The sequence below is a fragment of the Condylura cristata genome, unplaced genomic scaffold (assembly GCF_000260355.1).
Source record: "Condylura cristata isolate star-nosed mole 26May11 unplaced genomic scaffold, ConCri1.0 scaffold00011, whole genome shotgun sequence".
Classification (NCBI taxonomy): Eukaryota; Metazoa; Chordata; class Mammalia; order Eulipotyphla; family Talpidae; genus Condylura; species Condylura cristata.
In genome coordinates, this window is record NW_004567112.1 from 29,889,861 (window position 1) to 29,903,785 (window position 13,925).

Here is a 13,925-nt window from a genome sequence, read left to right on the forward strand (position 1 = left end):
GAAGTACACTGTTGAGGGGAGCAGCGGGCGAGTCAGGAGAGGTCTGCCACGCCATGTGGTCACCTCTGGGGCAGGCGGGAATCAAACTCATGTGGAAGTGCTGTGCTTTAACCCGCTGAGCCGCCAGGGTGGGCCTATGCTGTTTATTTGTAAGAAATTATTTGTAGCACCACTGGACAAAACAAAAACAAAAACAATAACAAAAAACACTTGTTAACGAATCTTCAGTAATTCCTTGACTTGTAAACATATTCGAAGCAATATGATTTGATTGCTTTTTGCTTCTCTGGTTTGAAAGGATATGATGTCTACATTTTATTTTTCAAGTTTCAGATTCTTGTTTGGACTGTAAAACGTCTTCTAAAACAATTGGTGGTAAGGACCATGGCAAAGCCTTTGAAGATTAAAATGATCATTTCTAGACTTAGAAAAATTATTGAAAGTAAGAGAATGTTTCCTTTGAAAATTTGAAAAATCATTTCAACCCATTTGGTGAGAAACATTCTTTTCCAATTTTTACCTAGTCATGTGGAAAATTATTTAGGCAGCTAAGCACAAAAGAGCCTGAGCAGAAACCGATTAATCAGTTTTTACTGGAGACAAAGAAAAGGAGAGGTTTGATACTTGGCCTGGAGATTTAGAGATATGCTAAGGTAGACTGAACAAGAATAGGAGTATTTGTTTTATTAAAGCTTAGAGCAGTTCTCAAACCTGAATCTGTGCTAAGAATCATCTTCGAGAGGAGGTTGGTTAAAACACAGCTTCTTGGCCCGATCTCCAGCAGTCATTTCCAAAGTGTGGTTCCCCAGATTAGGAGAATCAGCTTGACCTAGGCATTTTTAGAAAAGCAAATTGTTAGGCCCCATATTATCCCACAAATTTTGAGGTTGGGAAACAGTATGTGTTTAAGCCCTCAAGATGATTCTGGTGTATCCTAAATTTGAGAATTCCTCCCTTAGTATAAGTCAGGAGTACTTTCAGATTGAATATAACCAATGATAATTGAATATTGTGATTAGCGATTCACATGTGATAATACCAGACCATGTTCTGTTGGCCCTTAACAGGTTCCACATCAGCTAACATCTCATAATAAAGCTATTCAGAAGATGCCATCATCATCTACATTGATAGGTGAATAAAGTGAGCCACAGAGACATATCAGCACAGTCACATACAGAGAAATTGGTACAATGGGGATCTACGCTCAAACTGTATTTCTAATCACGGCTCCACTTTCTCATCTTCTGTGTAGCCAAAATATTTTGCACCCTTTGGATGTGCTTCAAATCATATTAAGTATAGTTATTTTATCATTTTTGTATTTTTCTTAATGCCATTCTAATATCAGCTGTGACTGATTTCTTGATGATTTCACCATGCCATGCACAGATTTCTGGTTCTTTTTTTTTTAAGATTTATTTATTTATGCATTCAGAACTAGGGTACAGGCCAGAGGTGCAGGGGGGTGGTGAGAGGATTCACCAGGGACAGAGTGGGAAGCAGAACAGGCAGATCATGGAAGTACATTGCTGAGGGGAGCAATGGGCAGGTCAGGAGAGGTCTGCTGCGCCATGTGGTCACCTCCGGGACAGGCAGGGATCGAACTCATGCGGAAGTGGCTTTAGCTTTTTCGTGCTGTGCTTTAACCCACTGCACCACCAGGGAGGGCCGGATTTCTGGTTCTTTAACCTGCTCTCCTTTATAATGTCTTCTAACCTGCTTCAGTCACCTACTCCCAGCGCTCTTCTATAAAGAGCAGCATTGCCAGTGTATGTCACCTCTCCTCAATCTGCTGATCCCTACCTTCCACTCTTCTAGTTTACTTTTTTATTGATTTCCAAAATTTGACCCCATAGGGGCCTTTAGTCTTGTTCCACTATTCTGTCTGTTGAGTCTTCATATCCTTCCTTTGTTAGCTGAGCAGCAAGTTCCATCAAGGTAGTCAGCTATATCCATACACCACAGCTCTACTCTACCAAACTTTGGTGAAATATAACCAACAGCTTCCTCCATATCTAAAATGCTGCTGGATGGTGGATGAAAACGACTGTGTACCTGCCCTTGTATTAAGGTCATGACCTTTAACCTCAGTGCTCCCCAGTAGTCTTGCCACATTTCCCTAATCCAGTGCTTGCCAAATTTATGTGTGCATTGATACCAATTGGGGAGCTTCAGAAAAATATTCATGCCTGTATCCCACTCCCAATGACTGCGATTTAATTGTTCTGAAATTTGGCCTGAACTGTGAATTTTTTAGAGTATTCTAAGACATGATCCATTTACATGTCAGCTCTCCAACATGACTTTTTCATATTTCTGTTCCCAAATCTTTGATTCTTACTTAGTTATCCTCCCTCTTGGCTAATGTATAGAAACAAAGAAAAGAGAACTACTAGGGCCTCCCTGGTGGCACAACAGGTTAAAGCATAACACTGAAAAGCTAGCCATAGCCACTTTAGTGCGAGTTTGATCCCCAGTCCTGGAGCTGACCCACATGGTGCAGCAGACCTCTCCTGACTCATCCATTACTTCCTTCAGCATCTATCTGCCTGTTCTGCTCCTCATTCTATCTCGGGTGAGTCTTCCCACTTTCCCTGCCCCTCAGACCTTTACCCCAGTTATGTATACATAAATTAAAAAAATAGAAAGGAGAACTACATACTCCAGAACCTACAGTGATCTGTCTGGGCCAATTTATTCTGCCGTGGCATCATGGATGCTCTGCTCATGCCCTTATCTAAAGACAATCTGCCTCTTAAATACTGTATCCAATCAACTTTGCCCTACACAAGGGCATCACTTCAACAAATTATTAGGGTCCTTCCCCTTCTTGATACTAAGGATAGAGACTTCATTGTTCTGTTAACTCTGCTTCCTCACTGCTTAGAACAGAGCCTGGCAAATAATAAACATTCAAGAAATATTTGTTGATGAATAAATTTATATCAGTATTTGTGGCCCTGGCCCTAAATCCTTGCTCTATTCCCAAGGAGATGTGCTTCTAAGAATGGTTTTAACTGGATTCCTGATTCATTGGCTTCTTCCCAGATCAGCTAAAGTTAGGCTGGAAATCTGGGCCTGGATGAGAGGTCAGGTTAAGTCTCTCTAGATGTAACTTTCAGTAGCTGTGTCTCCCTATTCTCACCAGGCATTCTCCTCTTTCACTGCTGCTCCTCTCCCTGGACTCTGGTAGCACAGTTATCTTCCCTCTTTCTCAGCTTTTGGGGTGGCCATGGAACCCCACCATTTGTTGTCCTGTGTCAACATCTTAGTTGACTGCTTTCTTTTATCCTGCTCTGCCTCTGGCAGCAGTCCCTTCATGAAATTTTCTTTGTGTGGACCACGTGGAGGGAATTATGTCTCTATCAGGACCATGATAGACTTGCTTAAATAATCAGTTATACTTTTAATATAAAAATATCACTGCCAAACTGGATGACTCTTGAGGCAATTATACTGAATGAAAAGAGCTAGTTCATTAGGTTATTGTTTACTTATTTCATTTTATAGAATATTTTTTTGAGGACTATAGATCAGATTCATGACTGAAAGAGCTTAAGGATGCGGATATAGGGCGGCAGAAGGGGACCCTTGTGATGACAATATTCTATATCTTGACTATATCAATGCCAATAACCTAGCTGTGATTTTGTACTAAATTTTTGGTGGAAAGTGGGTAAAAGTTACCTAGATTCTGTCTCCTTGAATTATTTCTTATAGTTGTTTGTAAATATAACCCTTGTAAATGAGAATGAGAAAGTCATTAGCATCTTTGGGGAACGATTAATTGCTATCTATAATACAGGCTACTTCACACATTAGTATATTTAATTATCCCTAGAAATGTCTCTAATGAAAATATAATTATTACTCCCAATTTTTAATTTTGGTAAAATATACATAATATTTACCACTTTAACAAACATTTTCAAGTGATTAGTTCAGTAGAGTTAAATAAGTACATTCACATTAATTTGCAAATATCATCATTATCACAGTTTTTTCATCTTCCCAATTTGAAACTCTCCTTGCTTCCCAGTCCTGGTGGCCATTATGATATCTCTGTCTCTAACAATTTCACCACTCTTATTATCTCAAGTAGGTGAAATCATACAATAATCGTCATTTATACTTGGCTTGTTTCAATTAGCGTAACATTTTTATATCTATCCCTTTGTAGCAGTGGTCCGAATCTTCCCTTTTTAAGGCTGACTCATGGCCAATAGTATATTATTCACACACACCACATTTTACTTATCCATTCATCTGTTGATAGACATCTGAGCTCTTCTCTGTTTTATAGCTAACATGGCTAATGTTGCTATGGATGTGGGTGTCCTTACTTTCAAATCTTTTGTGCCTGTACCACCAGAAGTAGAATTGTTTGATCATATTGAAATTCTGTATCTAATTTTCTGAGGAGCTGCCATACTATTTTCCACAGTGCCTGCACATTATTCGTCCTATTGTTTTTTTTTAAATGAGGAAAACTAAACTTAAATAAATTGGCTTATGTAGTTTTGTCTAGAGTAAAAGTGGTAAAATCAGGACACTCACTTATGTCTCTTTTTCTCCAAAGCCTCACTATAGCATAATATAAGCTACCATAGCAAATAGCCAGGGCAAAGTGTACACATTTTTGTTCTTATTCATTAAGTTTAAAAATAAAAATTAGTCACCTTACTTATATGTAGAGATCTACTTATTCATATATTTCCATGGCTTCTTCACTCTGGGCCTCTGTTCCCAAGCAAGGACTGGTACTGTTACTTGAGGATACAGAGAAGCCCAGCTGTTTAAATATTTATATAACAGTATTGCAAAATGTATGCCTAGCCAGAAAGGCTTTTTTGCATGTAGACATAATTAAACAGGCAGATGAGTCCATAAAATATTTAGGGGTCCTGCTTAATGTCTTTAAGGAATCCTTTCTAAACCAATAAGGAGACATGAAGAGAGGCTCCATGCCTGGTGTAAGAAAGATCTGGAATAATGAAAATGCTGATAGAAAGAGCTCTTATGGCCATATCAACATTAATCTGATTACAAGCAGACACCCAAGACATAGCCTTGGTGAGTTGGCTTCCCTTTAGATTAACAAAGATGCCCCTGGTTCTATACCCCCAGATTTTTAGGTTCATTTAATTGCAAGTAACACTGTGTGGGTGGTTTCCAGAGAGTGAATTGAATGAAATCATACTTGAAAGTCAGTTTAACAAGATCTGACTAGAATGTCCTTTTTTGGCCAAATGTTTCAGTGCTTTTGGCTCTTTCCTGGATGGTAATGGGGTCATAGTAAGGTTAATGTCATACTCATTATTTGCTAAATGTTCTTCTATGGCTTCTGATTACTTGAATTTCATTTTAAAATAGATAATAAAAATGGCTTTAATAATAGCAAAACTAGGATGCAGTAATAATAACAACAGTAATAGTCTGAGTAATAATGATGACTACCATTGTTAAGCAATTAACATGTGTCTGGTACTACACTACTTTTACTTAGGTTTCCATTTATGGTTTTCACAACCACCCTGACACAGTAACCATTTTTATTCCAATTTTCCTATGAGGAAACCAAGGTTCAAGAAAACATAAAATATAATTTACAATATTGAACTTTAGCTTGAGATATGTGCTTCTGGAAACCACATATGATTATGAAATTTCCTTATGATTTTGTGTTTGAGGAAATAGTTTTCAGCAAAGAAACACCTTCCACGTGTAACTTGGTAAGTCTCTCAGCTTCCCACCTTGTTTAATGCATAATGTATAATGAAGTCAAACATACATCCTCCACATTCTCAGTTTTGGGTTCCATAAATGAAGAGTTGAACAGTTGGTACCCAGTTTGGTCAAAATACCGGCTACTATGATTGAAAAAAATGTAGTTAAGATCTCCCCTTCTGCGACCCCCTTGAACTTTGCCCTATCCTGAACCTGACTCAACATAAGTCCCTCCTTTAGGGCTCCTCCCAGGAATAAGAATACTTCATGTGAGCTGCCATCTCAACCCATTTTTCTCCCTTCCCCACACCTGTTTTTTCTGTATTTGTCCTGTAACCAGAAAATGCCAGGGTTGGCTATCAGTTGCTGCCAGAAGCCAATTGGACAGAGACAGGAATTCAATCTATAACATACACTTTGTTGTCAGAAAACTGTTGACCTGAGAGAATGGGGTATTTTACTTCAAAAACCCATTCTGACGTCATCTCAAAGCCGACCTTTTTTTCTAGTGAATTAAATAAAGACATTTAACCATAAGTGAACATCCCAAATCCAGTAGCCTATCACAATTAGTGCCCTGGTCTTAATTTTATCCCCAGAGTTTGTTGTCTCCTTGGTCATCTTAATTCAGGTATATCCTATTTTCTTGGACCTAAGACAAACATCCTATTTTCCTGATGGTGTCAATTTCTATCCAGTGCTTTCTGATGGCATTGCTGGGGCAGAACTTTAAGTCCACAGAAAGAGTTTTAGTTCAAAGATAACAGATTATTAATCACATAGTGTTTTTATAACTTGTGTGTTCATGAAGATTCCTATACTACTTATGGTGCTCTTCTTTTCCTCCCCACCTTTCTCTCTCCTTGTACAACAAAAACTCTTTTCTGAGATTGGAGACATTTATGAATCTCATATTGGAAGCCTTCTGCCTACTGCTATATAGTTTCTTTCTTTTCTCTTTAATAATCCTTTAGAACAAAGTCTTTCTTTACCTAAACCAGGTCAGTCCTCATTGCTTAAAACTGCTATTTTAGTCATACCTCAGAAAAGTCCTCTGGAATGAATTCCACCCCAGCGACTAGAGAAAGATCCAGAAAGGTGCCAACATGTTGCTATGGGTGCCAGCAAATCCAGGAAAATGCTGTCATGCTGAACCAGGAGTCTGGGTAGTCTAAAGAGATGCTTGTGATCCTGCACCTACCTCCAGAGCTGGAAAATCTGCTACTAACTCTCATATCCAAAGAAATAGGTTTTTTATTTTCAGAATCATTGTAACCTCTTTTACCTTTGACTAGAGAACTCCTGAGATCCTCAACTGATGGGCTCATGACCAAATTAACTTCAGTGCCCAGTGTTATAGGTTTTCCTTTGTCAGTGGACAAGGGGATGATTGAGTGTAGGGGGCATCATGGCTGAAGATAATGGCAGGGTCTATAGCCATCAGCAGTGGGTAGAGTGTAGCATCCAGCCACCTGAGAATGCCAAAATTCACCTAAAGACACACAGAAGGCATGGTCACCAGTTGATAAAAGGAGTCAGTAAAGGCTATGAGGGCAGCAGGGGACAAGTCATCTTTTTGGTCTACTTTGTGACCTAAGATGTATAAATTTTATCTTACCCTTAAAAATGTCTTGTGCAGAGGTGTGGGAGGGCAAATTCATTTTATAAAGGACAAAAAGACCCAGAATTCCCTAAACTTAAATTTGACCAAAACAAATTTTATCACATTCTAAACTTTACGTTCAATCAGTTGCAGTGAGTTCCTCAGCACAAAGGAAAAACGAAGCACACAATGTTCGTATCTGAGTAGCAGACCAGAAACTGTTATCAGCTTGACTGTGCTGTGGTTGGTCCATAAAGGAGAAAATTCTTAGTTAGAAGGTGTGGGCTGAAGAGTGAGCAGAGTTAGAATCAGCTAAACAGGGAGGTTCCAGGTTTCCTGCCCAGATGGAGGGTGGAGCTGAGCAGGGAGGAGAAAAATCTGGAGAGGAGACTAAAGAGGAAGGAAGCAGGATGCAAACCTACAAGGAGACATGAAGGAGGCACAGGGTACAGAGAGACATATGAAGAAGCTTTGTTTTGTTTCTTGGTCCTGGACTGGTTGAAACATATGTGGGTGAGAGACCCATGTGGAGGTTCACTATGACAGCGTTTTATCTGGATTTTGACTTTGCTCTTCCTCCAAGACTTGTCTGGCCATTTCTGACCCTTTCTATTGGGTCCCTGTCAGAAGGTGCTTTAGACTATGGCAGGCTATCAGGCCTTGCTTTGGGACATTCTCTTTTGGGCAGACTTTTCCCCATGAAAGATGGGTAATTTAGGATGCTTGATTTAGAAACTATATTCTTTATGTTTGTTGTGTTGCACACTGATTGTATTAAAGTTCCTTTCCAGTAAAGGACTTATATATTTTGTCTTGACGTGGCAGATGACAGATCCTATTTAGAACAGGCAGGTTTAGGGGTTCTGGGGTACCCCTCTCCCAGCTCTGTAACAATTCCAGGCAGATGGAGAATAAGTGGGGGTCCCTAAGGAAGGAGAGCACAAGACACACTCGAGGAGTAGAGATGGTCCAGGTGGCCCAGAGGTAGGACAGGCACTGTTCTGCGTACTTGTGTGATAGGGGTAGAGGAGATGGGATGGGTACAAGGACCAGGCATATACTTAAGAGTTGTGAGTAAGCTAAAGTTCACAGCTCACATGGTCAGTAATTTGATTGTTTCTTTATTGAATTTTAGTAAAAAGAGAACAGAATATAGACTCCTTTGTATGTAGAGACAGTTTCTAATTTTGTAGACTTTTGAATTTGTTTCTTACCAAGGGTGGCAATTACTCACCCCCAAACTCTGAAAGTAGAGAGAGAAGTTAGAGACCATCTTGATGGTAAGGAGTAGAAGGATGTGAAACAAAGGGCCAGTCTCCTATCTGTAATGAATCTGTCACAAATTGATCCTAAAAAGCCCAGCCACAAAGAGATAGAAAAGGTCAATTAAAGGGAAATTCTGAAGGAATTGTGGATGACAACAGAGAATAAGAGGTCAAACTGAAACAGACATCTAAGTTGACATGAGCATGCTGCTAACCTGAGGTCTTGGAAGTAACTGAGAGATGCAGACAGGGCCCAGGAAGTCTTGGCGAGCCAGACTTTCCCCAGCAGGGTTTTAGGGCATGAAGACAAGTGTTGTAGAAGAGAAGGGAATTACCAGATGCTGTGAAATTGACCAGGAGGGTTGTAAGATCCTGAATCAACTTAACTTCCTTTCTTTGCTTTTCTCTATGGGGATTCTCTAAGCATAAAACATTCCATTCAAAATACACCAGTCACTTCTCAGTCTTCTGTTCTCAGTGGAGCCTCCACAGCTTATGAAATTGCAAAATTACTGAGAAAACCCCCAAGCTTAATGGTCTGCATTAAACTTCCAGGATGGATGATGACAACAACTGACAGCAAACAGTAGTATTTCAATGTAATGGAGGGATTTTGACCAGTTAGAGAGCAAGGATACAATTCTTTCCAGTCCCATTTCAGAATAAGAAGAAACAATGAGTAGTGAACCTAACCATGTTTACCCAGAGAACTTCATACATGGTTCAAAACCTCCCAGTGCAGGTTTGGAGTTACTTGTGACAGGTTGTTTATGTGCATGAAATATAATTTGTGCATTAGAATCTTGAGACTGCTAAAGCTGGCATAGAATAGCTCTGGCTTAGCAGCAAAATTTATCTGGATCCAAATCCCAACCCTACTCTTTGCAAGTCATGTGACTTGGGAAAATCTTTTAATCTATTTATTCTTCAGTGTACTGATGTGTAAAGGGGCTATAATGAAATTTCTATCTGAAAGTGGTTCTGTCAGGGAGAGCTCAGTGTGAGGGGCCAGTTGTGAAAGTGGGGTGGGCACCTAGAAGGGAGGAACACAAAAGGTATAAGTGATTTTTGGGGATCAGGGTTTAAGTGTCAGGAGACAGAGTGAGGTCGTCCAGGGACCACGATCCTGAAATGAGGGCTAGTTGAGATAAGGTCAAGGAATTTTTGCATGATGAACCTGAGGGCTGGTGTAATTTATCCTTTTCCAATTTTCATCACCTTTACAATTTAAGAAATCATTGTCTAATACCAGCAGGTCTCTTATCTTTTCAGTGAGTGTTCTAACAGTAAGTCTACAATCAGGAAACAGGGGTCAGTGGGTAACAGCATCAGTTGTTAGTGGCCCTTCCATGAGGTGGGAGGGAGGCACGACAAAGACAGAGACCATTTCTCACTCCTTCCATAAGGATTCTCTTTCCCATGCTCAGACATGGAGGTAAGGGTTGTATGTACCAAAAACCACTTTTATAGAACTGATCTCTTCTCTCTCATAGGAAAGAGTTTAGAAAGTCATGAGACCTGGACAGGGACAATCACATAGCCAGCATTGTGTACATGGACCAGCAAGCCTCTGAAGCATGTACTCCACAACTAAATGCACTGATAGTTCTATGAGAATCCTTGCTTCTTTCTGGGAAAGCCCTGGGTGCCTGAGCACCTTCCTCAGAACACAGTTAACACTGCAGACTTTCTTAAGTATATATACCCGGATCCTGTATTAATTCAGGGCGTGCTTGACACTTACTGTTGATCTTAACTGGCCATGACGTGAACTACTCTTCATGTTCCTCCCGGCTGCTGTCTCTGTTTGTATAATTGTTCTTACTCTTACTGGCTTTCATTTCCAATGTGATTCTCCAGGCCTTTGTGACAGGCTTTTTTTTCTGCCTCTCAGATTACTCTCAACCCTGGCATTCTCTTACTTGGACCCCAGGAGTTGAAATTTAGCAGATGTCCCACAGTCTGAAGAATGCATGAAGGAATGGTTTACAGTAAGCTCCCTAAGCATGAAACTGAAGTCAGCTTGCCTGCCTTGCGTCTTCATTCACACTGACATTTGGGTAAGTGCAGTTTACTCATCAATAACATAGAGATGATGTTAATACTTTTTCTTATATTGTGATATAAGTTATTAGCACTATGTCAGATTCACATTCAGTGACCAATAACTGGTGGTCTACTCATCATTATTATTTTCTTCATCATGCCATCTCTTTTCTGCTTAAACAGCAACAATTAATCCCCAATATACTTGTATATGCCATGTGGCCCAGGATTTCTCTTCATCTTCTGGCCAATTATCTGTTCCCAGAAAAAGATAGTTGGAGGCACATTCATGTCTGTATTTATTTGAATTTCCTTAGACAAGAGCCTGAAGGTACTTACTCCACTACAAGCTATTCTGCTGAGGTCAATGTAAATTTAGCTGCATTGATTTTCCTGGTGAATCTGTAATTGCTGCCTAGAAGATCAATCTCCATCACATACACAAGGTTTTAGAAGAAAAATCTGCACATGTGTACACTTCCTCTGTTGTTCTCTGAGATGCTCAGAAAGCTTCTTATTCCTCTGCCAAAGGGAGGTGGCCAGGAATGCTTGTTCTTTTAGGGGATGGTGATTACTCTCAATTCTACACACACACACACACACACACACACACACACACACACACACACACACACACACGAAAATAAGTTGATGATGCCTTTTTCCTTCATCTGCACCATAAGATGCTGTCAAATGAAAATGTTAACAAATTGCAAGAACATAAAAGTCAGTAAACAAACAAAAAATACAATTTCCATCATCTTGAAGGGCAATTATAAAATATAACTAAATAACTGCCTTTGATTTGGTGCCAGAGAGAAACATCAAAGCAGAGGGCAAGCAAATCTTAAGTATTTAAAAAATTTTATTATCTTTTTATTGAGATATTGGTTTACAGCACTATAGAAGATCCAGATGTATAGGTTCATCCTGTTCAAATGTAAGTTACCTCAACCACTAAGACCCACAGTCTTCAACACCAGTCCTCTGTTTCCTCTGTCAGCTTTGCTCTCCACCCTCCTTGATAGCTTCATGATTTAACTTTCATGGAAGGTAAAAGAATTTTGAGAGAAGAGAGAAAATAAACCTACTTGAAGATAGATAGACTTTACAGTGGCAGATAATTGGAGTGAGCATAAACAATGCTCATGCCAAGATGAAATACCTACCAATTTACTTTTATTAGTGTTGTATTAACTTATATGTTAGAACTTTCTGTAGTAAGTGAAAAGATCTCACATCTTGTCAATCAGCATAAATGGGCATATTGCTTGTAAAGAGAGAGGGGTGTCTTGAAACCCAAGGGCAAGAATCCAGTATTGGAAGTGACATGACAGTTTCTATGTATCTTCGCTATTTTGTTCTCTTGCTGACATGATTTCTCCACTTACATAATTAAAAACCCAAAACTATCTCTTTCTCCTATCTATTACCTAAGCAAAGTGATAAGACTCCTTTTGTTCAGCTCTGATTGTCAATTTTGAAAGATAAGCTTCTGATTGGCAGAGTCTGAGTTATCTGGTCTAATTAAACAAAGATGGGGGTGGGGGCATGACTGCATTGCACAATACCTATAGGGGATTTCCTCACTATGCTCTAGGGGTAAGGAGAGGGTTAATATTGTTAAAATGATGTCACTTTTTACAAAATATGCATACAGAAAAATTTAAGAAGTGTGCTTATACAGCTAGAGAATTTTCTTCTTTTAAAAATATTCTAGTTTTGGATTTACTATGAAAGTGACAGGCCAACATTGTATACAAATTCAGGTCACCTTGGTTATTTTTCATAAATACAACATACACTGTGACTAACTCAATCACTTTCTCTCCAGAGATAATCACTATTTTGACTTCTAACACCACTGAATAGTTTTGTGTTACTGAATTTTATACAATACATATTTTTTATATTTATCTTCTTTTGCTCAAAATTATCCAGTGCTTATCTATGTTATTTGCATTTTTTTTCTATGAAGTTTACTAGTTTTCAATTTTGTGTAATACTGCATATTACAAATGTGACACAATACAGTCATTTATTCAAAGTTGATTGTCATTTCTATTGTGAATATTGTGAGATTGTTATAAACAATGTTGCCACAAATGTTCTTACACATCCTTCTGTGAGATTTGAATTAGAAATATACTAAGGAGTGAAATTTGAAGTGAGTGTGTATAACAAATGTCCTCTTTCTCTCTCTATCTAATTTGTCTGTAAGATGACCTTTTGTATTTATTGCCAGTATATCTAAGTGGTTATGCCTATATACACAACTAGCAGAAAACTTCAAAAGTTTCCATTATTCTATAGTTCTCAAAAAATATGCTATTATTAGTCTTAAATTTTGTTAGTTCTGGCATTTTTTATTGGATCTTATTTGCACAGCTCCAGTGACTAATGAGAATCTTTACAAATGTTTGTAAGACATTTGAATCTCTTAATTTCATGTACCAGTTTAGATATCTCTTGAATTTATTGTGCTTTTTGATTTGGCTACTTTTAAATATTTCCCACACTCACCATTTTGGTTCATTCTATTTTACTTTCATCAACACTTTTTTTTTTTTAAAAGATTTATTTATACAGAACTGGGGTACAGGCCAGAGATGCGGAGGGTGAGAGGATTCACCAGGAACAGAGTGGGGAGCAGAACAGGCAGATGGATGAAGTACACTGCTGAGGGGACCAGCGGCCGGGTCAGGAGAGGTCTGGTGTGCTATGTGGATCTCCTACGGGGCAGGCGGGAATCGAACTCATGCGGAAGTGGCTTAAGCTTCTTAGTGCAGTGCTTTAACCCGCTGTGCCACCAGGGAGGGCCTCATCCACACATTTTAGCCTCTACTGCACACAGACTAAAGTTAGGACAAGTCAGTTAATTAAATGAAGTATATATATATATACACCTTCAAAACCAATCCCAAATGACAGCTTGTTTTCCCAAGATAATATCATTCTACTTAACATATGGTTTAATTCTAATAATTTTTCTGTGTGATAAATTTATCACTTCAACAGCTGTGATGGGCAGAGTATAAGAGGAAAATCAGGTGCTTTAACAAATGAATCTGAGTTGCAATTCTGATCAGCCTGCAAGGATCACAAACAAATGTGGCAGCTGACTTCCGATGGTCACACAAAACAAGCGTCATGATTCAGAGGAATTAATGAATCAATTAAACACATAATAAGTGCCAAGATTTTAAATGCCAGGTATTAGACTTTGCACTTCAGTTTCATTATTTAGTTGACTTTTAGAAAATGCCTTATGAAGTAGTTAT